Source organism: Gobio gobio (assembly GCF_949357685.1).
Source record: "Gobio gobio genome assembly, chromosome: 20".
NCBI lineage: Eukaryota > Metazoa > Chordata > Actinopteri > Cypriniformes > Gobionidae > Gobio > Gobio gobio.
The window spans coordinates 9636449-9661566 of record NC_137113.1 but is presented as its reverse complement, the minus strand read 5'-3'; positions in this window follow the sequence as shown (position 1 = coordinate 9661566).

The following is a 25118-nucleotide window of genomic DNA, read 5'->3' as shown; positions in this document are numbered from 1 at the left end:
AGCCGTCAGCTCCTGATATGGGGAGAATGGAATATAAATTCATATGCACGTCAGGCTTTGCAGATGAGCTAAACCTTCCATGGCATGTTAAAAAGATCCCACACATTCTTGGAAAACATGTGCAATATAATGCATTTTAAATGAATTCCTGCATCATTCATTTCTTAGATAGTTCAGAAACTTTTAATTGGCCACTAAATAAAACTTTGAGATGATGAGACTGTTCCCACCAGTGGCACTCCTAATGTAACATGATACACAGGGGACAGGAAGTAACCACAGGCTGTAAGGGACTGGACAGGAAGCTAGGAAGCAAGTCTGTTACTTAGCAAGCACTTTTATACAAAGCGACTTTAACAGTGTTTGGACAACTGTTTCACTCAGTCAGTGTTAGTCAGCAGATCTTCATTCATAAATTATGTGCCATGTTCGTTCAGTTCATTCACAATCAACATGTCACATTTAGTGCTTCTCCACTCACTCATTTGTTCAGATTTATTCAGTAAATTTACGTAAAGGCAGGCATCTCCGTCTATTTCAAAATCAATATATTCATTTATTTATTTTTTGCATTCAACATAAAAACTAGAAAAATCCTGCATAATCACAAAAATATTTTAATGGGCAACGTTTCGGTCAATCAACCTTGCACAGGCTTAAATTCAACATATACAATTTTTTTAGTGACTGATTATTTTTTCAAGGCTCTTAAAGGGTTAGTTAACCCAAAAATGAAAATTCTGTCATTAATTACTCACCCTCATGTCGTTCGACACCCGTAAGACCTCCGTTCATCTTCGGAACACAAATTAAGATATTTTTGTTGAAATCTGATGGCTGAGAAAGGCTTCAGACAGGCCTCCATTGGCATTCACTACATTTACACTCCCAAGAAAAGGCACTTAAAACGTCGTTACAAAGTCCATCTCACCACAGTGACTCTACAATAATTTTACGAAGCGACGACAATAGTTTTTGTGCGAAAAAAAAATCAAAATAACGCCTTTATCCAACTTGTTCTTGTCTTCCGTGTGTGCCTCCACGACGCACGCATGGATATTACGCAGATCCGGCGTTCGGACACATGACCCAGAAGCGATTTGTTTACAAGCAGAGGAAGACGCGCGTATCTAAGCTGTTGGATTCTACATTGATCGTGCTTTAGGTCTCGGCGTGGTGCTCAAAATCGGGCTAAAGTGTGCATTCCATGGATTCCCGAACGCCGGATCTGCGTAATATTCTCGCGCATGCGTCGTGGAGGCACACACGGGAGACAAGAAGAGGTTGAATAAAGTCGTTATTTTGATTTTTTGATTTTGATTTGCGCACAAAAACTATTGTCGTCGCTTCGTAAAATTATTGTAGAGTCACTGTGGTGAGATGGACTTTGTAATGACGTTTTAAGTGCCTTTTATGGGTCTTGTGAGTGTAAATGTACTGAATGCCAATGGAGGCCTATCTGAAGCCTTTCTCAGCCATCAGCTTTCAACAAAAATATCTTCATTTGTGTTCTGAAGATGAACGGAGGTCTTACGGGTGTCGAACGACATGAGCGTGTGTAATTAATGACAGAATTTTCATTTTTGGGTGAACTAACCCTTTAAAAGCATGAAATCAATCAAATTTTCATGTCACAGGATAATCACATGGCTTGAGACTGTGAATTTTCCATCAACCAGTCAGCGTTATCACATAATATATGTATATTATAATTTTTTGCAGCCCTAGAATGTTTAGTCACGTGACATTTACGGCTCATGTGATTGGCTCAAAAGTTATTTTTAGTTCCATGAGCAAAGTACCACTATTTTGAGGCGAGAACCACTATGTAGCCTGACCCACTAAATGTGCAGACATTTTTTTTGTACAGAATTTTTGTTTTGGGGATAATTTCAACTTTAGTTCTACTATCTGTTTGGGAGGAAAAATTATATGTCAGTTTTGCGTTCCAACAGGTTCCAAAACTGGCCCGTCATCAATAATATCTGGCCTGCGCCCACAACCAGATTATTTTGATAGCGGCTGGTTCCGAAATAGATCTGTCATGACAGCCACAGTTACTCACAATCACTTTGTCTTTAGTGATTTTGCCTTCAAAATAAAAGTACCATAACGTTTTTGCATCAATGTTTTATTTTGAGATGAATTGAGAGCTTTTACTTTGAAATGTTCCTATTTAGATAGTGCCATTTTCTCTCACCAGCTAGCTTAAATGTTTAACATCACTGCACACGATGTAATAGCATACCTCCAGCATGCAAACAATTTAAAAAAATGCAGTTTAGTGAGGATGCCAAGGAATAATTCTAAATGTAAAAGTAGGCTACGTCAAATAATTATTACAATAAGTCAGGCTCCATTGTGTAACAAGCCAATTAAAATGATACACATTTATTATTCACAATATGGAAAGAGGAAATAAAACATAGTTCGTTTAGACTCTAGAGCATGACTCAAACATGCCATTGATGGTTTTGTTCAAAATGGGCTTTTTTGAGTTATTTTTATCCATTCCGCATCTCCCACGGATGTGTGTTTTATCAAGGTGTTAAAAGTTGGTGAATGAAGATACCTGCCAGGTTACGTATCACTACTGCTATATTAATGGATCCTGTGTGAAACCCGGACACTGCCACACAAATGTGGCTTTTTGTTAATGACTGTCCTACTACAGGATTTAACACAGAGTAACAGCTCACTACCAGTTACCACTGTAACAGTCTGTCACAGGCAATTCTAGTTGCATTTTTCACCCTTGTGCATCCTTATGGACGGTTTTGTCTTTTTCAGTTTTTTTTTTGTTAATGCTAACAACATACATTTTGGCACAGCTCCCACATGGAAATGACCTATATAAACATATATGTTTTAATATAGGTTTTGATATAGATTTATATTTTTAATATATGCGACATATATAAAATTGTCCGATTTCCTATATTATATGTACATATATGCACATATGTGTACATATATACGAGCATACATATACCTATATAGGTACATATGTGTGCATATATGCACCTATATGTTCACCTATATGTGTGTTACCAAAACCTTCACATTCATTAACCACAGTGAAATGCTCAGATAGATGTGGGATGATGATGATGATGATGATTACTTGAATGTATGTTCTATGTACTTTTTTTTTTTTGTTGCTATATTTAGACTGTAATGACCTTTCAGCCATATTCATCTAGAAACTGCATTAAAGGTCCCGTTTTTCGTGTTTTTTTGAAGCTTTGATTGTGTTTACAGTGTGCAATATAACGTGTTCATGTTTCGCGTGTAAAAAAACACAGTATTTTTCTCACAATTTACTTATCTGTATACCGCTGTTTTCACTGTCCTCAAAACGGCTTGAAAGATTTCCCTGTTCTATGAAGTCCCTCCTTCAGAAACACATAACGAGTTCTGATTGTGCCAGTGGTTCCCGTGTTGTGATTCGACAGCAGCTTAGCTCACGTTGCCCGGAAAGGTCACGCCTCTTACCATAACGGGGAGATGAACGCGCTCAAACTACAGCCCCTGAAGGCCAAACAAAGGTGATTTGACTTCGGGATGAAAATAACAGCGTCTGAACGACATGGCGACAAACGCAACCGAACCGAACCGAACCGAACCGAACGCAACACTTCCTCTGCTCCACGAGGGAGCAACAAGATCACGCCCCCCTTTTTCGCGTATTCTTGTAGGGCGGAGGTTAGTCAACAAACTGTTCTACTGACGTAATTAAAGCAGGATGTACAGGGATGTAGTCCAAACCGGCCGTTCGCTGTAGGCTTTGAAAGGGAACTTCTGTTAAATAAAATATCTCGCTTGGCATTGAACTTTGAGCTTTATAATTTTACAGGTATTATAAATGCTCTAACAGCAACATTACACACTAACTAAAGTTTGAAAAATGGGATCACGAAAAACGGGACCTTTAAGACAATAAATTGCAAAACATTGCATTTTGCATTGCATTTGGTGGATGTAACGGTGAATGTGTGGATGTGTATGAGCTGTAATGTGAATCTGGAAGTGACTTGAAATTGGAATTGGAATAGCTTTCCATCTCCTCTCACTTAATTGCCATAGTTAAATTCCATAACATGCCAATTACATGTGATACCAATTTTGCGTGTTCGCACATACATAAGTTCTTGCATCATTTTTTTTGATAATAGAAAATATGAGCTAGGCATCATGTATGACAGTTGCCAAAGTGAGATATGAGCTACAAAATGACCAGATCCTGCCATGAGCTATAGGAGACATATCTTGTATGTATAGGGCTTATATGTGGATATAAAGAAGCAATACAGGACACCTATATGGCCTGTATATGCACATATATGCACCTCCATTTTGCCTATATGTGCATATATGCTGTATATATGCAGCATAAATGTGCATATAAACTGCATATAAGTTTCATATATGCGCATATATCCTCATATAGGTTCTTTCCATGTGGGAGGTATGTATTTTTATTTTACTATTTCACCCCCATTTCCTTTAAAAAAAAAATGTTTTTCACAAAATAGTTCCACTTAGCATTGTTTGGACAAAAGTATCCCCATTTAAACCCAGTGCCATTTAACAATAAAATGATGAAATATTTGTTAATAGGCTTTCATACTGTTGGCAAGGCTTCAAAATTTGTACTGTTTTTTACCAGATGGTGCCTTTTTCACGTTTGGACTATAAAGCAAATACTCACTTTATTCCTGTTTTCTGTTTATGCATATTGTAAAGCCAATTGGATAAATTATGCAGCTATAACTGTATGGGTGTGTTGGTATGGATATCAGAGTGTGGTGCGTGTAATAAAAAAATTGTGTCTGGGGGTGCGTGCATGTGCTTGTTATATTTCTGAGAGAAAAACTCAACTGCAAATCACAAATCCAAACACTGTGTGTATCAGTGGAGCTTTACTGGCATCTAATTGGGGAAAATGTGGGACTGTTCCCAAACAAAATTTTACTGAAAGCTCATTTTTTGAGACATCAACCTCAAATTTGGAACTCAACTTGTTTAGATTTATGGCTTTGATTTTCTAGCCATTTTCGTTTTAGAATCTTATGGACATTTTTTGTCCTCTATGTGTAACTTTTTTAAATTGATGCACAAGGGTTAAATTATCCTTTGACTATGTTCTTTTCCACCATCTAGTAGAAAAAAATGTTTTTGGCCCGATGCCAAACTTACTTGCCGACCCCTGCTTTAGTGGCTCCATACTTCAGTATGAATTTTATGAAAACAAACACAAACAAAGTACACATAGGCCCGGTTTCACAGACAGCGCTTAGACTAAACCAGGATTAGGCAATATTTAAATTAGAGCATTTAAGTAGCTTTTATAAACGTGCCCTAGATAAAAACATTACTGGTCTGCATCTTGAGACAAAACAATGACATTGCCGTATTCTAAGATCTGTCAGTGCAAATTGATTTGAGTTAAAACAGCTCAACCATGCATTTTAGTCTAGGACTAGCTAAAGCCTTGTCTGTGAAAAGGTCTTTGTTAAGTGGTTCAATTTAAGTTTAAAGTTACAAAAGATGTATTGTTGGAATCTTAAACGTATGTAAACCTACAATAATTCATTATATCTGTAAGTAGGATATTACATTCTATGCCATGCAATGATAGGTGAATAATACTGATGTAGAAGCACCTAACCCTGGTTGTAAGCCTAAACTTGACATGAACTGTAAACCTGATTGGTTGATTGGAATGTTGTTCCAGGATCAACAAAGATGTTGATCTAGGAACATTTTGCACTTTTGGTTAAATAACGTTCTGCCTATTGGCATACACAGTGGTTTCTCTTTTTCTAATTGTTAGTAATGTTTCATTCCTTATTTGTAACAGTTTTCTTCTTGCAGGCACTGCTGTTTTCTCTCAGCAAATGCAATAGTTTTTTCTTTTTTGGCAAAATCAAGAAGAATAAACACCTTTCTGCCACCGTAGTAAAAATAAAAGGGAAAAATCAGTCCGACGCAGACCTCTGCATCTCTTCACAACATAGAATACGAGATGGCAGCAACATCCAAGTGAATGAAGGACAAACAAGGAATGAAAGCAAGGGAGAAAACATTAGGGAAATTGGCCTGGGTTGTGAAATATCAGCTTGCTCACAGATCCAGTAGCTGGATTTGACCCAGAGGCTAAAGAATCTAATGAGAACAATCAGTTCCAGTGGCAGGACGGACTGAACCACCGCCAGTCTGATGCTATGCACCATCTCCTGCCACGGGAAAGCCTGTTACAGAAAGAGGATAGATGGATGGATCTGGGCAACCCGAAACGTTCTTAGAGAAGCTATAGTGATTGAGCCATTGTGTGTGTCTCCAAACGGCAGAGTACTGAGAGACAAAGAGAAGCCACTTTCTAGCTTCGGTACAGATGTCGATGCTTTGTCTGTGTGTCTGTCCATCTGCCTCTCCTTTTTCACTTGGTTTCTCTTTCAATTCTCTCCCTCTCTCTCTCTCTCTCTCTCTCTCTCTCTCTCTCTCTCTCTCTCTCTCTCTCTCTCTCTCTCTCTCTCTCTCTCTCTCTCTTTATGAAGTTGTCTCTGCTTTATGAGCTGCCCGTGGCTGCTGGCGCTCTCCTCTCCCGCTGGCTCCACAGACACGCTGTCTTTCTGTCTCCTGATCAAGAGCTGCTTCTGAAAGAGAGAGGAAGAAAGTGGAAACGGACTAAAACAGATGCAGACGGTGCAGTGGAGATTTTGAATTGGTGCTGTAGACGAATATAACCTGAGTCTTCAAACGGTGGATCACACGCACGTCTCGTCGAGCTCTTGCAGCTGTAGTCGTTCTCCTGAGTCATTCCGAGACAGAAATACACAAGTCCTCGTTCCACCTGTCATGAGATCAGCAATAATGTCTGGATATAGTTGTTGCCTAGAGTGAGAAGGAATTTGATTGGCTGGTGCTGCACAGTTAGCAGTAACTATGGGCTATGGAAAACTCACTGCCATGAGGATTGGGTGTTGATATGCGGTTAGGATATTCTGAGTTGAAAAAAAGCCCACTGGAAAGTCTCTGGGCAGTACATAAACTATCGTTCAAAAGTTTTGGGTCAGGGTTAGGATTTTTTTTAAAGAAATTAATACTTGTGTTCATCAGCAAGGATGCATTTAATTAATCAAAAGTGACAGTAAGGACATATATATATATATATATATATATATATATATATATATATATATATATATATATATATATATATATATATATACACACACACACAGTATACACTGTAAAATTCAGCTTTGCCATCACAAGAAAGAAATTCAAATATATTAAGAAAACTTTAGAAATTTTAAATTGTATTAATATTTTACATTACTGCTGTTTTTATTTTTTTGATCAAATATGCTTTGGTGAGCATAAGAGACTTGTTTAAAAACATAAAAAAAAAATTCCCAAGATGAACGGTTGTGTATGACTAGGGTCCCTCCTTCAAACACCCTTTTTATCACCCACTAGTGCAAAATCAGAAGTCTGATTACTTCAAAAACTAAAAGCACAGCTCTCATAATTTCTGTGCATGATATGTTATGCTCTGAAGTTTAATACTTATAGAATGGTTAGTTGAGTTACCTCTTGGTGCCTTAGCATTTTATAAACGGATTGTCTATTCACACCAAGTGCATATAGCCTGCCTGACTGCATTGTGCAAGTGTAAAGTTTGGTGGAGGGGGGATTATGGTGTGGGGTTGTTTTTCAAATGTTGGGCTTGGCCTCCGCCTAGCAATGCCTGGTTGGGCCAAACAAGATAAAAAATAAAAAAAACTCATATTTCAACGTTTTCAGTGGTGCAATCGGTAAAGAGTAAGGCTTAAGTATCTTGTTTTTGACGCAATCGACCTGGGTTCGAATCTGCCTTTCGCAGAGCTCGCTCTTCTCCCTTTTCCCATCACATATCACATCGGAAAGGCATTTACTTTCAATTAAAAATTAAGAAAATGGAAATCAAGTGCCTGACGAAATGTTTAATAATAATAAAAGCATTTATTGGGAAGGCTTAGGGGTAGATGTAGGGAGGGCTTTTATTGTCCCATTAAGGCCCATTAATAATTTTAATAAATATTATCATTTACACTCTATATTATTATTGCATCCTGTTAATGTACAACAATACTGAGGTGCAAATTCACTTCCGCCAACTTTAAGAAGAAGTCCTCCCCATTAATTTACTGTGGCGACTGTCGAATTCAGTACCAAAAAGACTGTGGTAAGCTTCTGTTTCTTCTACAAACATTTGTGAAAGAATGGGTCACTCTCAGGAGCTCAGTGAAATCAAGTGTGGTACCGTGGTAGGTTGCTACCTGTACAAGAAGTCCATTTGTGAAATTTCCTCACTACTAAATATTTCACAGTCAACTGTTAGTGGTATTATAATGTTAGTGGAAGCAATTGGGAACAACAGCAACTCAGCCACGAAGTGGCAGGCCATGTAAAATCACAGAGTATGTTGAGGCACACAACTTTCTGCAGAGTCAATAGCTACAGACCATAGACTGTAAAAAAATATGGACGTAGTGTCCGTGACGTCACCCATAGGATTCTGATGAGCCGTTCTGAAGCGTAAAGTATGGACGAGATGGCCGTTGCCATCTTGGCAGCGCGTATAACAGAACTCCCGGATAACAGAAAATGGGCAAAAAGGCGGGACGTGGGCGGAGCTTAAGTGACGCGATGACTAACAGACAGCAGATAAATGGCTATCCACCTGTCGCTTGAAGTGGCCACGCCCATGATTATGCAGAACGTTAATGCTTTATATAATGTAAATGAATGAGTTATAAAAAAAATTCACCCCCCTCACAGTTGTCATGAAGGGCAAAATTAGCCGTATAGACCAAAACCACAATTTGTACCAGGCTGTAAACATGTTTTATTCGGCTGTAAAGTTGGCCATTTTAACATGGGGCTCAATGAGATTCTGCTCCCTTCTGGAACCTGTCCCTAGTGGCCAGTCGATGAATTGCAGTTTAAGGCACTTCCGTATTGGCTTCAAGAGAAACTGCGGGAGGTTGCTGCTTGCTACAGATCTCCAAACTCTGTGTGGCCTTCAGATTAGCTCAAGAACAGTGCGTAGAGAGCTTCATTGAATGGGTTTCCATTAGGGCTGTGCTCTGAATATCGATACAACGATACATCGTCATGAACTCCTGACGAAGCAGCTGCCGTATCGATACTGTGTGCTTTTGAATGTAATCGACGCAAGCAGCAGTGCAAGACATTCAAAATGGAGAAGAGGTTTTTTCAGTTAATGAATGAATGGAACATTGCGCTGCCTCACATCCATTAAATAGCAATAATCTTTGTGCTTTGTTGCTATAGATATAAAACAATGTCTCGGATTTCAAATTACGTCCATTTTATTACGAAATTCAAAAAATAAATACCATTTTGGCGCTGTGGCGTGAGATCGCTTTGGCGCAGCTCAGCTGAAGAGAAGCGGCTGCGCGCAGCGCACGTGAACAGATCTTCTCTTCCACCTTAATACTTAATACCAGTTACAGCACGAAATAAGCATGAATGAACATCTGAACGTGTGTTAAAAGATAGAGTACAACTTACCGAAATCCGTATCATGTCACATGGAATCACTCGATCAGTGTTTCAAACGCAGAAAGGCGTCAGTACAACAGCTTACAATGTCATGTAACGTCATATTTATGTTACCTTTATAAAACATATCCAGTGTCCATAAACTCGCCAAACCCATCGAGTCGTTCACATTTCACCAAATATCGAAAAAGCTATAGAAAAATTTACTCTAGAGAGGAGCATTTTGCTAAATATATGCACCATGTTCCATATTCATTATAATTTGTAATGTTCTTCAATATTTAATGCATGTTTGAATTAATCTGGCAAGTTATGACAGCCACCATTTAAATGGTTATATTTCAAAAAATTGGTATATTATATGATTATGTAATTTGTAAAGTTAATATTATAACTTTATTATAATAAAAAAAACATAATGTAATTTAGATTAATTTAAGTGTTTGTACAAATCAGTTCATTTTTTCCTTTAATATTATAGTACAACTGACTCCCATAGTTTACAGCATTAGTTAAGAGATTTGTTTTCCCAAATTTGTTTTAGATTTTAGATTTATCGCGAGATTTGTTTTACATTCCAAAATTTGCCATGTATTGTACCTGATATATATCCAAAATAATCATGAACCAAGCCTTTCCAAAGTTTTTTTGTGATAATTTATTTATTTCATTTAAATCGTTGTTTTTTTTTATGAGAAAAACAAAATAGTTTTTCAGTTATCACAACTGTTCTAACACTGGTTATTCAATAAACAGATTTTACTGTTACTAAACTCTGCTCAAAATAAATTGAATTCCAAATTGATCCATATCGTGATACGTATCGTATCGTGACTTCAGTATCGTGATACGTATCGTATCGTGACTTCAGTATCGTGATGAGTATCGTATCGTGACATCGTTGGTGATACACAGCCCTAGTTTCAATGGCCGAGCAGCATCACTAAGTGCAATGCAAAGTGTCAGATGCAGTGGTGTAAAGCACGCTACCACTAGAGCAGTGGAGACGTGTTCTCTGGAGTGACGAATCACGCTTCTCTGGCAATCCGATGGACGAGTCTGGGTTTGGCAGTTGCCAGGAGAACGGTACTTGCCTGACTGCATTGTGCCAAGTGTAAAGTTTGGTGGAGGGGGGATTATGGTGTGGTGTTGTTTTTCAGAGGTTTCAGAGGTTCCTCTTAGTTCCAGTGAAAGGAACTCTTAATGCTTCAGCATACAAAGACATTTTGGACAATTTCATGTTCCCAACTTTGTGGGAACAGTTTGGGGATGGCCCCTTCCTGTTTCAACATGACTGCGCACCAGTGCACAAAGAAAGGTCCATAAAGACATGGAGACATGAGCGAGTTTGGTGTGGAGGAACTTGACTGTCCTCAACCAGACAGAACACCTCCAACACGTCCAACATCAGTGCCTGACCTCACAAATGCGCTTCTAGAAGAATTGTCAAAAATTCCCATAAACACACTCCTAAACCTTTTGGAAAGCCTTCCCAGAAGAGCTGAAGCTGTTATAGCTACAAAGGGTGGGCCAACTCCATATTAAACCCTACAGATTAAGAATGGGATGTAAAGGCAGGCGTCCCAAAACTTTTGGCAATATAGTGTATGTTTAAATGTAAGTGTGTGTTGCATGTGTTTAATGATGTAGCTGACAGTGTGCTCTCCTTTAAAAAAGAGTGTTATGAGCTGATTTTATTTCTAATGTTTTTTTTTATTTAATTTCTTACTAATAAGTTTAAAAAGGAGGCACGTTAACATTTCCATTTCAGCTCAAAATGAACCAAAATTACATATTTAAATTCTAATTTCTGTTCTTAGCCATCAATACTTTCTTAGTCAAAGTTTTCCTGGTGACATGTCAAGCTGGTAGACCAGCATCAAACCTGCATAAGACTAAAAAAATAAACAGGACTTTTCTTCTTTGAATAAATGCATACTCTATTTTGGGGATGCATTGAATCCATGTAAGAAACAGACATGGACCTTATAATGAGCATATCTCCCTTTCATAAGTGGCCTTGCTTTTCAGATGTTTGCTGCATTTGTTGGTTGTGCACCGTTTCATTCAGTGGTTTTAAGGCTGAGTATTGGTGATAGTTTTGATGAGGGTGCTTACACTGAAGGATCTGACATTGCAAGGCTCCAAATGAGCTTCCTTTGTGTTGTGGTGAAAAGAGACCAACAAGAAATAGAGAGCAGAGAGAAAAGCTCCTAAAAAGTGAAATTGTTTCTTTGGCAGGTGACCCTTGTAAAGAGTGGTCTTCTTGTTTCAGAGGAATGCCAGGAGAGAAGATGAGTGAAAAACAGACAGCTCTTTGTGAGTGGCCCTCTCTGTTTTCTGCCGAGATAAGAAGCAAAGAGAGAAAAGCAAAGCCGTGCATCTCACCCTTTGCGTGTCTGGCTCAGCGAGAGATAAAAAGAAAAAAAGGTGAGGTTTTTTTCCTGGCCTCACCTAGCAGAGTCGCTCTCGGGAACCTCGGCGCACCCACAGAGCCGTCTGACACCTCGGCTGAGATATGGAGGCTGACAGGAAGAGCTTCGGGGCGACTTCCTGCCGAGACAGGATCCGGCAACTTCAACATGACACGTGGGAAAGCTAATTTAGCAGTGGCTGAGTGATGGGTCGCACTGGTGGCTTACAGCCGAGTTGGCTTACTTAAACAGCAAGACAAAAACTGCCACTGCCTTTTTATGGCCTTGACAGAAAGTGATTAAGAAGAGGGTGAAAGCGCCACAACTTTTCAGAGTTTCATGTCGGCGTAATTGGTGTCGCGGAGTTGCAGAATTACATGGCAGATGTCTGATCGTGTCTCTTTTTGAGTAATCGGGCTAATGAGTGTGTTCATGTTCATGGCAGGCTGACATAAGCCTATACATATTTAAATGATGTAGCCCTGAGTGTATGTTTAATTGGAAATCCCTTTGTACCAGTAAAGTGGCATGATGGAGCTGCTGTACAGATGTTCTCATGTCTGTTGCATGATCTGACAGACTGTTCAAAATAAACAAAAAAAAAACATATATAGTGTATATATACTGTTGGGAGTAACGTATTACAAGTAACTTGAGTTACGTAATCAGATTACTTTTTTAAGGAACTAGTAACGTATTACTTTTAAATTGACAACAAAATATCTGAGTTACTTTTTCAAATAAGTAGTGCAAGTTTTTTATTTAAGAGCAGATGTGTTGTGTGTAAACATGATGGTTATTTCTGTCAGGACCACTATCGTCAAAGATGATTGACAATTAGCATACAGTTTGGATTGGCGGTATGGTTCTGTTCTGGGAAAGAGCTCCCTGCGAATCCATGCAGCGATAACCCCCCTTTGGGTAAACAGAACAGAACTAATATAATGTATTGCATATATCATTAATGTCAATATATCAAGAATTAGTCTGATTCAAAGGGGAATCAGAATGCCAAATCCTAACTGGAGGAGAACAGGAGCTGGAGATGGAGGAGGGTAATTAGTTCCGGAGAAACACGATAGCTGCTGATAAGGCTGAAGGAGTTATTCCTATAGGTCAGGGGTCTCCAAACTCAGTCCTGGAGGGCCGCTGTCCTGCAGAGTTTAGCTCCAACCCCAAATAAACACACCTGAACAAGCTAATCAGTGTCTAACTTGGGCCTTGTAAGACATTGATTAGCTGGTTCAGGGGCCAGTTGCATAAACAAAGCCATTATGTTAAGACAGTGTCTTAAGATCTAGTATGAGCCACTAGCAGTTAGGCAAGTGGCATTCAGTCTTACTTTTCGTATCAAATTAGGCCAGTCTATGTTTTTATGTAACTGATTAAAAAAATTATGAACAGTCTTAAAGAAAAAAATGTGTCTAACTTGTGAGACTAGTCTTAACGGTTTATGCAACCGGCCCCAGGTATTTAATTGGGGTTGGAGCTAAACTCTGCAGGACAGCGGCCCTCCAGGGCCGAATTTGGAGACCCCTGCTATAGGTGGACGTGGATCAGCTGAGAGTCAGCTGATGCGAGCTGACTGACGTGACCTGCCAGAACTAACGCTACGCTTAATTGTAGCTCTAGACTAAATGTGAGAATACATTTACTAATCTCACTTGTACAAAATATTACGCAAACCTCCAATAATTAAATATCCTTCTGCAGTACAAAATCGTGGCACAGCGGAAAGTTTGTTTAAGCTGCGCCCTCTACTGTACACTCGTGAATTAGCATTTCCTTCAGCCTAAATTTATTATTTCAATTTTGGTGAAAAAGTGGCTTTTGATTTGCCCAAAAATATAACTTTTTTGTTATAAAAAACAAAACAAAAACAAGCCCAGAACAGGTGAGAAATTTTAACGCAATTAGTAAACACCATATTGTAATGCATTACTTTTCAAAGTAACTTTCTCCAACACTATATATATATATATATATATATATATATATATATATATATATATATATAAAATATGTGTTGGAGAAAGTTACTTTATATAAACTTACTTTACTTTATATTTATATATATTAGGGATGCAACAATACAGTTAGTCCACGGTTCAATACATACCTCGGTTTTTAACCACGGTTTTCGGTTCGGTTCGGTTCGGTTCTGATGGCTTGTCACATCAGTTTTTTGCTATTCTATTCTTAAGCGACAGGAACAGCAAGAGGTTATGGAGAAAAAAGACTATTTTTTAATTGCAAAACTCTTTCTTTATTTTACTTAAAAGAATTGAAAAACCTTACTGAAACTTAAAACTTTACTTAAAAAAAACCCTTGTACACATTCCTAGTGTATTGTATAATATAAAATATATATATATATATATATATATATATATATATATATATATATATATATATATATATATATATATATATATATATATATATATATATATATATATATATATATATATATATATATAAGATTTACACTGGCAGCTCAGAGCTGTACAGCAGCATTTAAGTATGGAATTGAATGAATAAATGTACAAATAAAACACTACATAGACTTCACTATAAAATATACATTGATTCTTATTAAAGCTACTGTATTAAAGTTTTTCAGTCAAGAGCAGAGAGTGATTTTCTATTTGTCTTTTGTTGTTGTATTAACATTAAATGGATAGTTCACTCAAAAATGAGAAATGTGTTCACTATAGGCTGCCTGCTGTCAATGTAAGACCTGCGTGCATCACAGACACGCGCCGATTTTACTTTCACTTTAGACATAACCGACTGTGTTTATGTAAACCTTGTGTGTATTTGACAGTATTAGCGCAGTAAGACGACTTAGTTCAGTAATCACGTGTTTGACAAGCGTTTAGTGCGCGCGCTCGGAAAAAGCACATGTTAAAACCGCGCACACGCCGGCAAGGCTTTAAAACGCATGCAAATAATGAACTTTCGTGATTGTGAATTACTATAGTGTTCCGTGAGTATAACTCTACAACTAACGTGTGATGTGAATGTATGTCGCGTTGTTCAGTATATTGGGATGGAGGCAAATGATAGAATTTGTAGAAAAATACTTAATTAAATGCGAAACCGAAAAACCGCAATTCACAGGTGCGTATTGAACCGTGAAGGCCGTACCGAACGGTTCAATATTATATTGAGAATTGTGGCATCCCTAATATATATATATATATATATATATATATATATATATATATATATATATATATATATATATATATATATATATATATATATATATATATATATATATATATATATATATATATATATATATATATATATATAATCAATCAGTTTGGTTTTTTGGAGTTTGGTCTCCGCAGTCACTCACATCTCCACTCTAAGACTGATCAATAGCAATTCCTCTTCCTTGTTGGAATCAATGGACTTCAGATGCAAGTATATACAGGTGCTGGTCATATAATTAGAATATCATCAAAAAGTTGATTTATTTCACTAATTTCATTCAAAAAGTGAAACTTGTATATTATATTTATTCATTACACACAGACTGATATATTTCAAATGTTTATTTCTTTTAATTTTGATGATTATAACTGACTAAGGAAACTAAGGAAACTAAGGAAAATCCCAAATTCAGTATCTCAGAAAATTAGAATATTGTGAAAAGGTTCAATATTGAAAACACCTGGTGCCACACTCTAATCAGCTAATTACCTCAAAACACCTGCAAAGGCCTTGAAATGGTCTCTCAGTCTAGTTCTGTAGGCTACACAATCATGAAGGAAGACTGCTGACCTGACAGTTGTCCAAAAGATGACCATTGACACCTTGCACAAGGAGGGCAAGACACAAAATGTCATTGCAAAAGAGGCTGGCTGTTCACAGAGCTCTGTGTCCAAGCACATTAATAGAGAGGCGAAGGGAAGGAAAAGATGTGGTAGAAAAAAAAGTGTACAAGCAATAGGGATAACCGCACCCTGGAGAGGATTGTGAAACAAAACCCATTCAAAAATGTGGGGGACATTCACAAAGAGTGGACTGCAGCTGGAGTCAGTGCTTCAAGAACCACTACGCACAGACGTATGCAAGACATGGGTTTCACTGTCGCATTCCTTGTGTCAAGCCACTCTTGAACAACAGACAGCATCAGAAGCGTCTCGCCTGGGCTAAAGACAAAAAGGACTGGACTGCTGCTGAGTGGTCCAAAGTTATGTTCTCTGATGAAAGTAAATTTTGCATTTCCTTTGGAAATCAGGGTCCCAGAGTCTGGAGGAAGAGAGGAGAGGCACACAATCCACGTTGCTTGAGGTCCAGTGTAAAGTTTCCACAGTCAGTGATGGTTTGGGGGGCCATGTCATCGGCTGGTGTTGGTCCACTGTGTTTTCTGAGGTCCAAGGTCAACGCAGCCGTATACCAGGAAGTTTTAGAGCACTTCATGCTTCCTGCTGCTGACCAACTTTATAGAGATGCAGATTTCATTTTCCAACATGACTTGGCACCCAGGACTAAGCAACTAGTACCTGGTTTAAGGACCATGGTATCCCTGTTCTTAATTGGCCAGCAAACTCACCTGACCTTAACCCCATAGAAAATCTATGGGGTCTTGTGAAGAGGAAGATGCGATATGCCAGACCCAACAATCCAGAAGAGCTGAAGGCCACTATCAGAGCAACCTGGGCTCTCATAACACCTGAGCAGAGCCACAGACTGATCGACTCCATGCCACGCCACATTGCTGCAGTAATTCAGGCAAAAGGAGCCCCAAATAAGTATTGAGTGCTGTACATGCTCATACTTTTCATGTTCATACTTTTCATTTGGCCAAGATTTCTAAAAATCCTTTCTTTGTATTGGTCTTAAGTAATATTCTAATTTTCTGAGATACTGAATTTGGGATTTTCCTTAGTTGTCAGTTTTAATCATCAAAATTAAAAGAAATAAACATTTGAAATGTATCAGTCTGTGTGTAATGAATGAATATAATATACAAGTTTCACTTTTTGAATGGAATTCCGTACTACAATGGATGGTCTAGATCAGGGGTGGACAATTTCAGTCCTCGAGGGCCACTGTCCTGCAGAGTTTATCCCATGCTGCAAAAAACACCACATTAATAAAACTGCTTGAAAACGTATTCCTAGACCCACTATAAACATTTCTCTTTGTGAGCTTTGGTTAAAGGTGGCTGAAATGCAACTTTACACACAACTGCCAGGCTGAATGGAGAGGGTTTTGAGACTCTTAAGACACCAGCAGCATCAAATACTGACTTTTTTTATTGCTGTCCTTTTAATATATTTTTTTTTTAATTACAGAAACTTTCCTTAATAACCCTTTATCTGACCAAATATTTAATTACTCACAATTTTTATGATAGTTCGATAATCTCCGTTCAGTTTTCACAATATTAGTTGTTTTCATGCCTTTTGCATAACATTGCACCATGTCATGCTCTTCATCTTCAGAAACATTTCTTCCTCCCCATATTGCATGAGAACTGTGACTTGCTTAATAATGTGGAACAACCTCTTCATGTAGGGTTTCCATTTATATACAGCTCTGGATTTCTCAATGTTAAGTGGTCTCTTAATTTTTTCCAGAGCTGTGTATCCACCATGCAGACACTTAACTCAACTCACTATTTCAGCTATTTAATTAGTTGTAGTCAATGAATTTTTTTTTTATATTATATATAAACAAAAGGTCCACTCAGGTAGAGAATAGATATTTTATACTATGATCTTTAAAAGGGAGTCACTTGAATCACCCACTTGACTGATTAATTCAAAAACACTGATTCATTAAGAAATTAAACAAGTGACGGGCTGTTTCTGATATCACATACTCTCTTGAGTAGATACTTATTTTGAATAAGTACTTGCTTTGCAAGCACTTACAATGTATGTTCTATATGAATGTGTGCAGTATGAATGTAATCTGGACGTACTACATTCGCCATGTTGTCATTCTAATGTAACCTACCAGCATCAGTTGCGTCATTTACTGCCATTCACAAATCCCCTCCCATGGCCTCATGGGATTGTAAAATGTCTATTATTAATTATTATGCACACTTCAGAATCTCGCCAGAAGTAGTAGAAGTAGTAGTCATCCGGGTACTTTCGCCTACTCTTTTATGATTACTGTGAATGTGGACATAGTTCTTTTGTTACATACTGTTTTTCAACTACTATATAGTAGGGGCATATGTGATTTTGGATGCAGCCACTGTCTTTATAACCGAGTTACTGAATCATTCACTCAAGCCATTTTTTTCCCGAAACACTGATTCATTCTGGGATTCCCTGGGGTTCATTCGGCTGTGGCTTCATTTGGTAAGTTAATCATTTTTAATTTACTGTTTATTGAATTGTTGTAAAAACATTTGTGTGCTGTTTTGTCAAATATATATATATATATATATATATATATATATATATATATATATATATATATATATATATATATATATATATATATATATATATATATATATATATATATATATATATATATATATATATATAAAATGCAAAAGTTGTTGGCAAAAGTTGTTTACTAGACAGATTAGTTACTGTCCTGATGTTATTGTGCTACAGCATTACTACTTTTATTTAGTTACTCTGTATCTTCTTTTTCTCTTTCTGCATTTTCTGTATCACTCTCTCCAAAATATATTCACTGCGTCTCAGAATTTCACAGAGTGGCTTAAATAATTAAATTGAAAGTGTCTGAAATCTAACGTTTGGGAGGAGAGAGTGGGGAGAGAATGTGGATTGTGTATTCGAACAGAGGCTAAAAATCCGTCACATCTCTGGCCAGGCTAATATGACACACTGAAATCTAGTTAGTGCAGCCATGGTGTCCAAAACACACGACAGCCACATTCCCACACCGCTTCCCCTTTCCTCTCTCCAGCATCTCTTAGTGTTTAATGGGCCGTCGTTCAATTGACGGTCAAAAGCCACACTCTAAAGTGCTTCTCCATTTAGCTGGAACTGCAATCATTGCAGGCCAATTGGTGCGGATTTGATTAATATGCATCAGGTCGTGGGTTTGGGACCCACTCTCATTGAGAAGACCTAAACGAGTCATATTCGTGACGAATCGAGATCTTTTGAGATTTAAGAGTTAAAAAATGCTTAAATGATTCTGAGCTGGTTTTATTTTTAGGACACCCAATTGTCCATTTTTGAATCGAGCAACATTCACATCCCATGTGTTCAACAGAACAAAATGATAATTTCCTGGGAAAATGGCACAAAATGAAATGTAAGCTACTGGATTTTTATGAAAACTACTTGTGGTTTAGAGCTGTAGATGCAAATTATTCAGTCGCATGACTTTTTTTTATGCATATACTCTTAAGAATGTATTCGTTAGATGTGTTTCCATGGTCTTATTACTGAATCAAATATGCAATATTTATGGATATTCCAAACAATAGGTTGACTATAAAGTGGGAAATTAAATAAACAGTGATAAAGTCCTTTAATGTAGCATTTTAATTTTTACCGAACTCAACAGAGCAGCCCAGTAAACTGTGAAATGATATCTAAAACTCACACCTTCTCAACAGGATGTTGAACGATGAAATGATAAATCCAGCCAATTTGTCTTTTTCTTATGCATTGGGATGTTTGTGCCTCTGCCAGAGTGGAGATATGTTTCCATTGTCAACACAGTATTATCACCATGGAATTAAATTTATGGAGGAAAAGATAAATGCCTTTTCACGGAGTGTGTTGCGCGTGAGGCACCTGTCAGATCTTCACAGAGAGCTTGGCTCAGATTTCAGAACAATGGCACGCAATCTGTTAAATTATCTCCAAAATGTCATGGCCCTGCGAGCAAACTAGCACGGTGATTTCCTTTCAATAACGCAAGAATCTGTCAACGTTTTGATTAAATTTCCATCTTTTTTTTCTCTCCCTTTGATTTATATTCCAGACAGAACAAAAATAAATTGTCTTTCAAAGAGTAAAACAGTCCAAGCAATCAAGCCACATCTTCTGTGTCTCTTCAGAGATTTTTTACTCAATGGCTGCGTAACATGCGGGTCTCAGCCCCTTTGCACGCTTATTTCTGACTGCTTTTCAGAGAATGTGTGACAGTTTTACTAATAGTGGCCCTAGGGTGCCTCCGTATCTATCACAACAAAGCAAAACAAATGTCGATTACTCCAGACCTCGAGGGGGGCATTTAGACTGACACTGTTAACTTGCCAACAGCTTTTCACTAATAACTAATTTCTTTTTTGGAGGAAATGTCTTTGAAAATACCACTATATGTGCACTATTAGATGGTTGCAATTATAGTGATGCAATGCAGAGTAACTATGACATTTTAAATTCATTCTAGTTCAGATTCTCACTGGATGAAACACCTTCTGTTGTTAGGGGTACAGATTTAGTTTATATATTTATAAATGATTTGTTATTAAAGGGTTAGTTCACCCAAAAATGAAAATTCTGTCATTAATTACTTACCCTCTTGTCGTTGGACACCCGTAAGACCTCCATTCATCTTCGGAACAGAAATGAAGATATTTTAGTATTTTAGTAGAAATCTGATGGCTCTGAAAGGCCTCCATTGGCACAATGCACGGTTCACTCTCAAGACCCTTAAAAGGTACTAAAGACGTCGTTACAAAGTCCATCTCACTACAGTGGTTCTAAAATAACTTTATGAATCGGCGACAATAGTTTTTGTCCGCAAAAAAACCCTAAATAACGACTTATATAGTGATGATGATTTCAAAAAACGGCCTCATGAAGCTTCGAAACGTAATGAATCAGTGAGTCGAATCATGATTCGGATCGCGTGTCAAACCGCCAAACTGCTGAAATTTGGCGATCCAAACTGCTCATTCGACTCACTGATTCATAACGCTTCGAAGCTTCATGAGGCAGTGTTTTGAAATCGTCATCACTATATAAGTCGTTATTTAGGGTTTTTTTGCGCACAAAAACTATTCTCGCCGATTCATAACGTTATTGTAGAACCACTGTAGTGAGATGGACTTTGTAACGACGTCTTTAGTACCTTTTAAGGGTCTTGAGAGTGAACCGTGTATTGTGCCAATGGAGGCCTTTCAGAGCCATCAGATTTCAACTAAAATATCTTCATTTGTGTTCCGAAGATGAACGGAGGTCTTACAGGTGTCGAATGACATGAGGGTAAGTAATTAATGACAGAATTTTCATTTTTGGGTGAACTAACCCTTTAATAAACTGCAACTCCAGTTAATCCAGTCTGCAGTGTCACATGATCTTTCAGAACTCGTTCTGATATGCTGATTTGGTGCTCAATTTTTAAAAATGGTTCTTATGATTATCAGTGTTGAAAATAATTGTTTTTGCTGCTAAAGTGTCGCGTCTCTTTGTGAACTTTTTGAAGAATCAAAAGTGGTACACTCTAAAAAACGTTCTATATGGCACCAAAAATGGTTCTTTGTCGTAATCATAGAGGAACCGCTTTTGGTGCTATAGAGCACCATATCTTAACATGTTCTGTATATGGTAGCGGTGCTATATAGCAGCACCTTAGTCAAAGAACCGCTGAAGAACCACTGACACACCAAAATTGGTGTTATATAGCACTTAAAAAGGTTCCCCTATGATTAAGAGCCAAGAACCATTTTTGGTGCCATATAGAACCTTTTTTTTTAGAGTATAGTTGCATAGGTGTCAATTGAGGGACAGAAATCTCTCAGGTTTCATGAAAAATATATAAATTTGTGTTTTGAAGATGAACGAAAGTCTTATGGGTTTGGGACGACATCAGAGCCATAACCACCAGACATTGAGGGGGACAAGTGGCAGGGTTTTTCAAACTTTATGATGCCAAGAATCTCCAAATATGATGAACCTTTTATGACGGACCCCCTTCCTAAAATCCATCTATATATTTGTATGTATGAAAAATGTTTAAACTGTTTGATAAAAATAAGTGACATTATAAATTCAACATATTGTTTCCAAACTTAAATTGGCTATACATAAATGTTGGCTGTATAAACCTGAAGAAGAGCAATGGTAAAACCTTTTAATTTTTTCAATTAAAAAATGATTTGTATAAGCAACTTTAACAATAAATGTATGTAGCAGCTTACGTACTGCGTTATGAATACTGCCTTACAACCCCAGTGAGCGGGACAAAGGGGACTATACTGAGAAAAACTCACTAGAAAGATACAAAGCATTTATCTTGAAATTTTGAATTTTTCTGGGGAACCCATAAAACCTTCTGAAGGACCCCTGGGGGTCCCCGGGCGCCAGTTTGAAAACCCCTGGTCTCTGGGAGTGAACATATTTTTTCCCTCTTTTTGAAAGTTGTGAAATCTCTAATGTGGAGTTTTTCTTTTGCTATTTGAGCAAATGGGCACACAAAAAAAAATATTTAATGTATTCTCTCATTCACAACTATAATAGTTAACAAAACTATGACGACTTCCGCTCTGAGAAACCCAGAAATGTGAAAAGGGTCTCTTAGAAATGGCCAAATTGTTGGCCTAATATTTGAAATTCTTGCACTGCTCTCCAGCACTCCATTACACAGCGCTCTGTATGTTAGGATAACAAAAAGGTTTAAAAGTAAAAAATTTTGTCTGAAAGATACGTTTCTTGAGCAGCAAAAAATCTGCATAATTAGAATGATTTCTGAAGGATCATATGACACTGAAGACTGGCGTAATGATGCTGAAAATTCAGCTTTGCATCACAGGAATGAAATCAAGCCTTTGCAGTAAAGAGAAATTAATGCATTATTCATCATTCAAGACATATGAAGGATGTCTTTACAAACAAAACAGTTTGAATATACAAAAAGGATATTGCGTTTTAAGAGCTGACGTGTAATGGGATATTTTCAAGCAATAACAAGTTGTATTACCTATTTTTAATTAGGTTTTTTTTATGTTGACATGAATTCCATGAACTAGTGCACATTGCATGGAAATGCATATGCAGTTCTTGAGAGGCAGCGAGGAGGACTAATGCGTTTATCACAACTGATGTTACGTTTAGGTTTACAAACCACATAAACCACATGCTGAGGAATCTCCTCTTTCTCTTCTTTTACACTTGAGAGCCGCGGGAGACTGATGGGCTGAAGCCATTTCCCAGAATGCATCACAGCTTCCCACACACATTTTTCATCAGCACTCAGCTTGATTTTCATTGTGGTTTGATCGATGGGATACGCCGGGTCTGACTGTCTTACATCACGGTGCGTTGTCAGCCCCATAGAGTGTAGGCATGAGTAAGTCTTTCTGATGTCATTTGTTTGTATGTTAAAGGAGGATGCAGATGTGACAGTGTTACAACTATACTGAAGCTTTCTCCTATAGATTTTCCACAGGCACACTATACATCATGTATAAACACACTTTCACCCAAAGTTCTTGTTCAAAACCACAATACAAAGTACATTCTGAATCCCAGTAGAGTTGTGTAATGGAAAACACATGCCCGCTCTGAAGTCACGTGTTCAAAGACCACACACCGACACTGACACGCTCCACCACCGACACACACACGCAGCAAATCTGATACTATATTCACCACATGATAAAAATAACTAGAATCTCAGGTGGTGCAGTAGACATGTGACATATGCTGTGGTATGAATGGCCGACTGAATCCCATCAATACAAGTTCAATACGCACAGCTGGCTACATTTGAGGAAATCAATAGTTGCAGCCTCCATCCAGTCATATCAAATATTTTTATGGCTCCAGAGCACTTGGATATTGTAATTGATTGTAAGTGAGACATTATTAAGCTTTATTATGTACACCTTGCTAGTGTTGTTCCCCTTTTTGCCTTCAGAACTGCCTTAATTCTTTGTGGCATAGATTCAACAATGTGCTGGGAACATTCCTCAGAGGTTTTGGTCCATATTGATATCCATGGATTTCATCCATGATGCAAATCTCCCGTTCCTCCACATCCCAAATGTGCTCTTTTGAATTGAGATCTGGTGACTCTGAGCCGTTTGAGTATAGTGAACTTGTTTTTATGTTGTCATGAGTTTTGTGACATGGCGCGTTATCCTGCTGGAAGTAGCCATCAGAAGATGAGAACACTGTGGTCATAAAGGGATGGACATGGTCAGCAACAATATTCTGCTGGGATGTGGTGTTTAAGCAATGCTCAATTGAAACTAAGAGGCCAAAAGTGTCCTCCACATATCCCAAACACCATTACACCACCAGCTTGAACAGTTGATATAAGGCAGGACGGATCCATGCTTTTTATGTGGTTTACGCCAAATTCTGACCCTTCCATCTGAATGTTGCAGCAGAAATCGAGACTCATCAGACCAGGCAACGCTTTTCCAGTCTTTTTGCAAATTCTAGCCTCAGTTTCCTTTTCCTATCTGACAGGAGTGACACTGGTGTATCTTCTGCTGCTGTTTGCTTCAAGGTTTGACTTGTTGTGCGTTCAGAGTTGCTCTGCCTCACCTCGGTTGTAACGAGTTACCGTTGCCTTTCTATCAGCTCGAACCAATCTGGCCATTCTCCTCTGACCTCTGGCATCAACAAGGCATTTCACCCACAGAACTGCTGCTCACTGTATATTTCCCGTTTTTCTGTTATTCTCTGTAAATCCTAGATATGGTTGTGCGTGAAAATCCCAGTAGATCAGCAGTTTCTGAAATACTCAGAAATACCAACAGTTATGCCTTGGTGAAAGTCACATAAATCACCTTTCTTCCTCATTCTGATGCTCAGTTTGAACTTCAACAGATCATCTTGACCATAGCTGTGTCCCAAAGTGAAGGCCGTGCACTTCGAAGGCCAGACCAGGCCACGCCTTAGAAGTGCATGAAGGGCGAACCGAGGGACAGGGTTGCCAGGTCTGCACAACAAAACCCCTCCAATTGCTAATCAAAAGTAGCGGAATCACGGCCAAAATGGGCCAGCATATGCCAAAACGCGGGGGGCGCCCAGAACAAATATTGCTAAAGTAAAGACAACTTACACCTGTGGACTATAGGCTACAAACAAAACAAACCACATCAACAGTAAATGCCTCCCAATTCCAGACTTGGCAACACTGAACCGAGCGTCGTTGAATGGGCTGTAGCAGGTGTGTGACAACTGACAGCGGACGTTCGTGAGA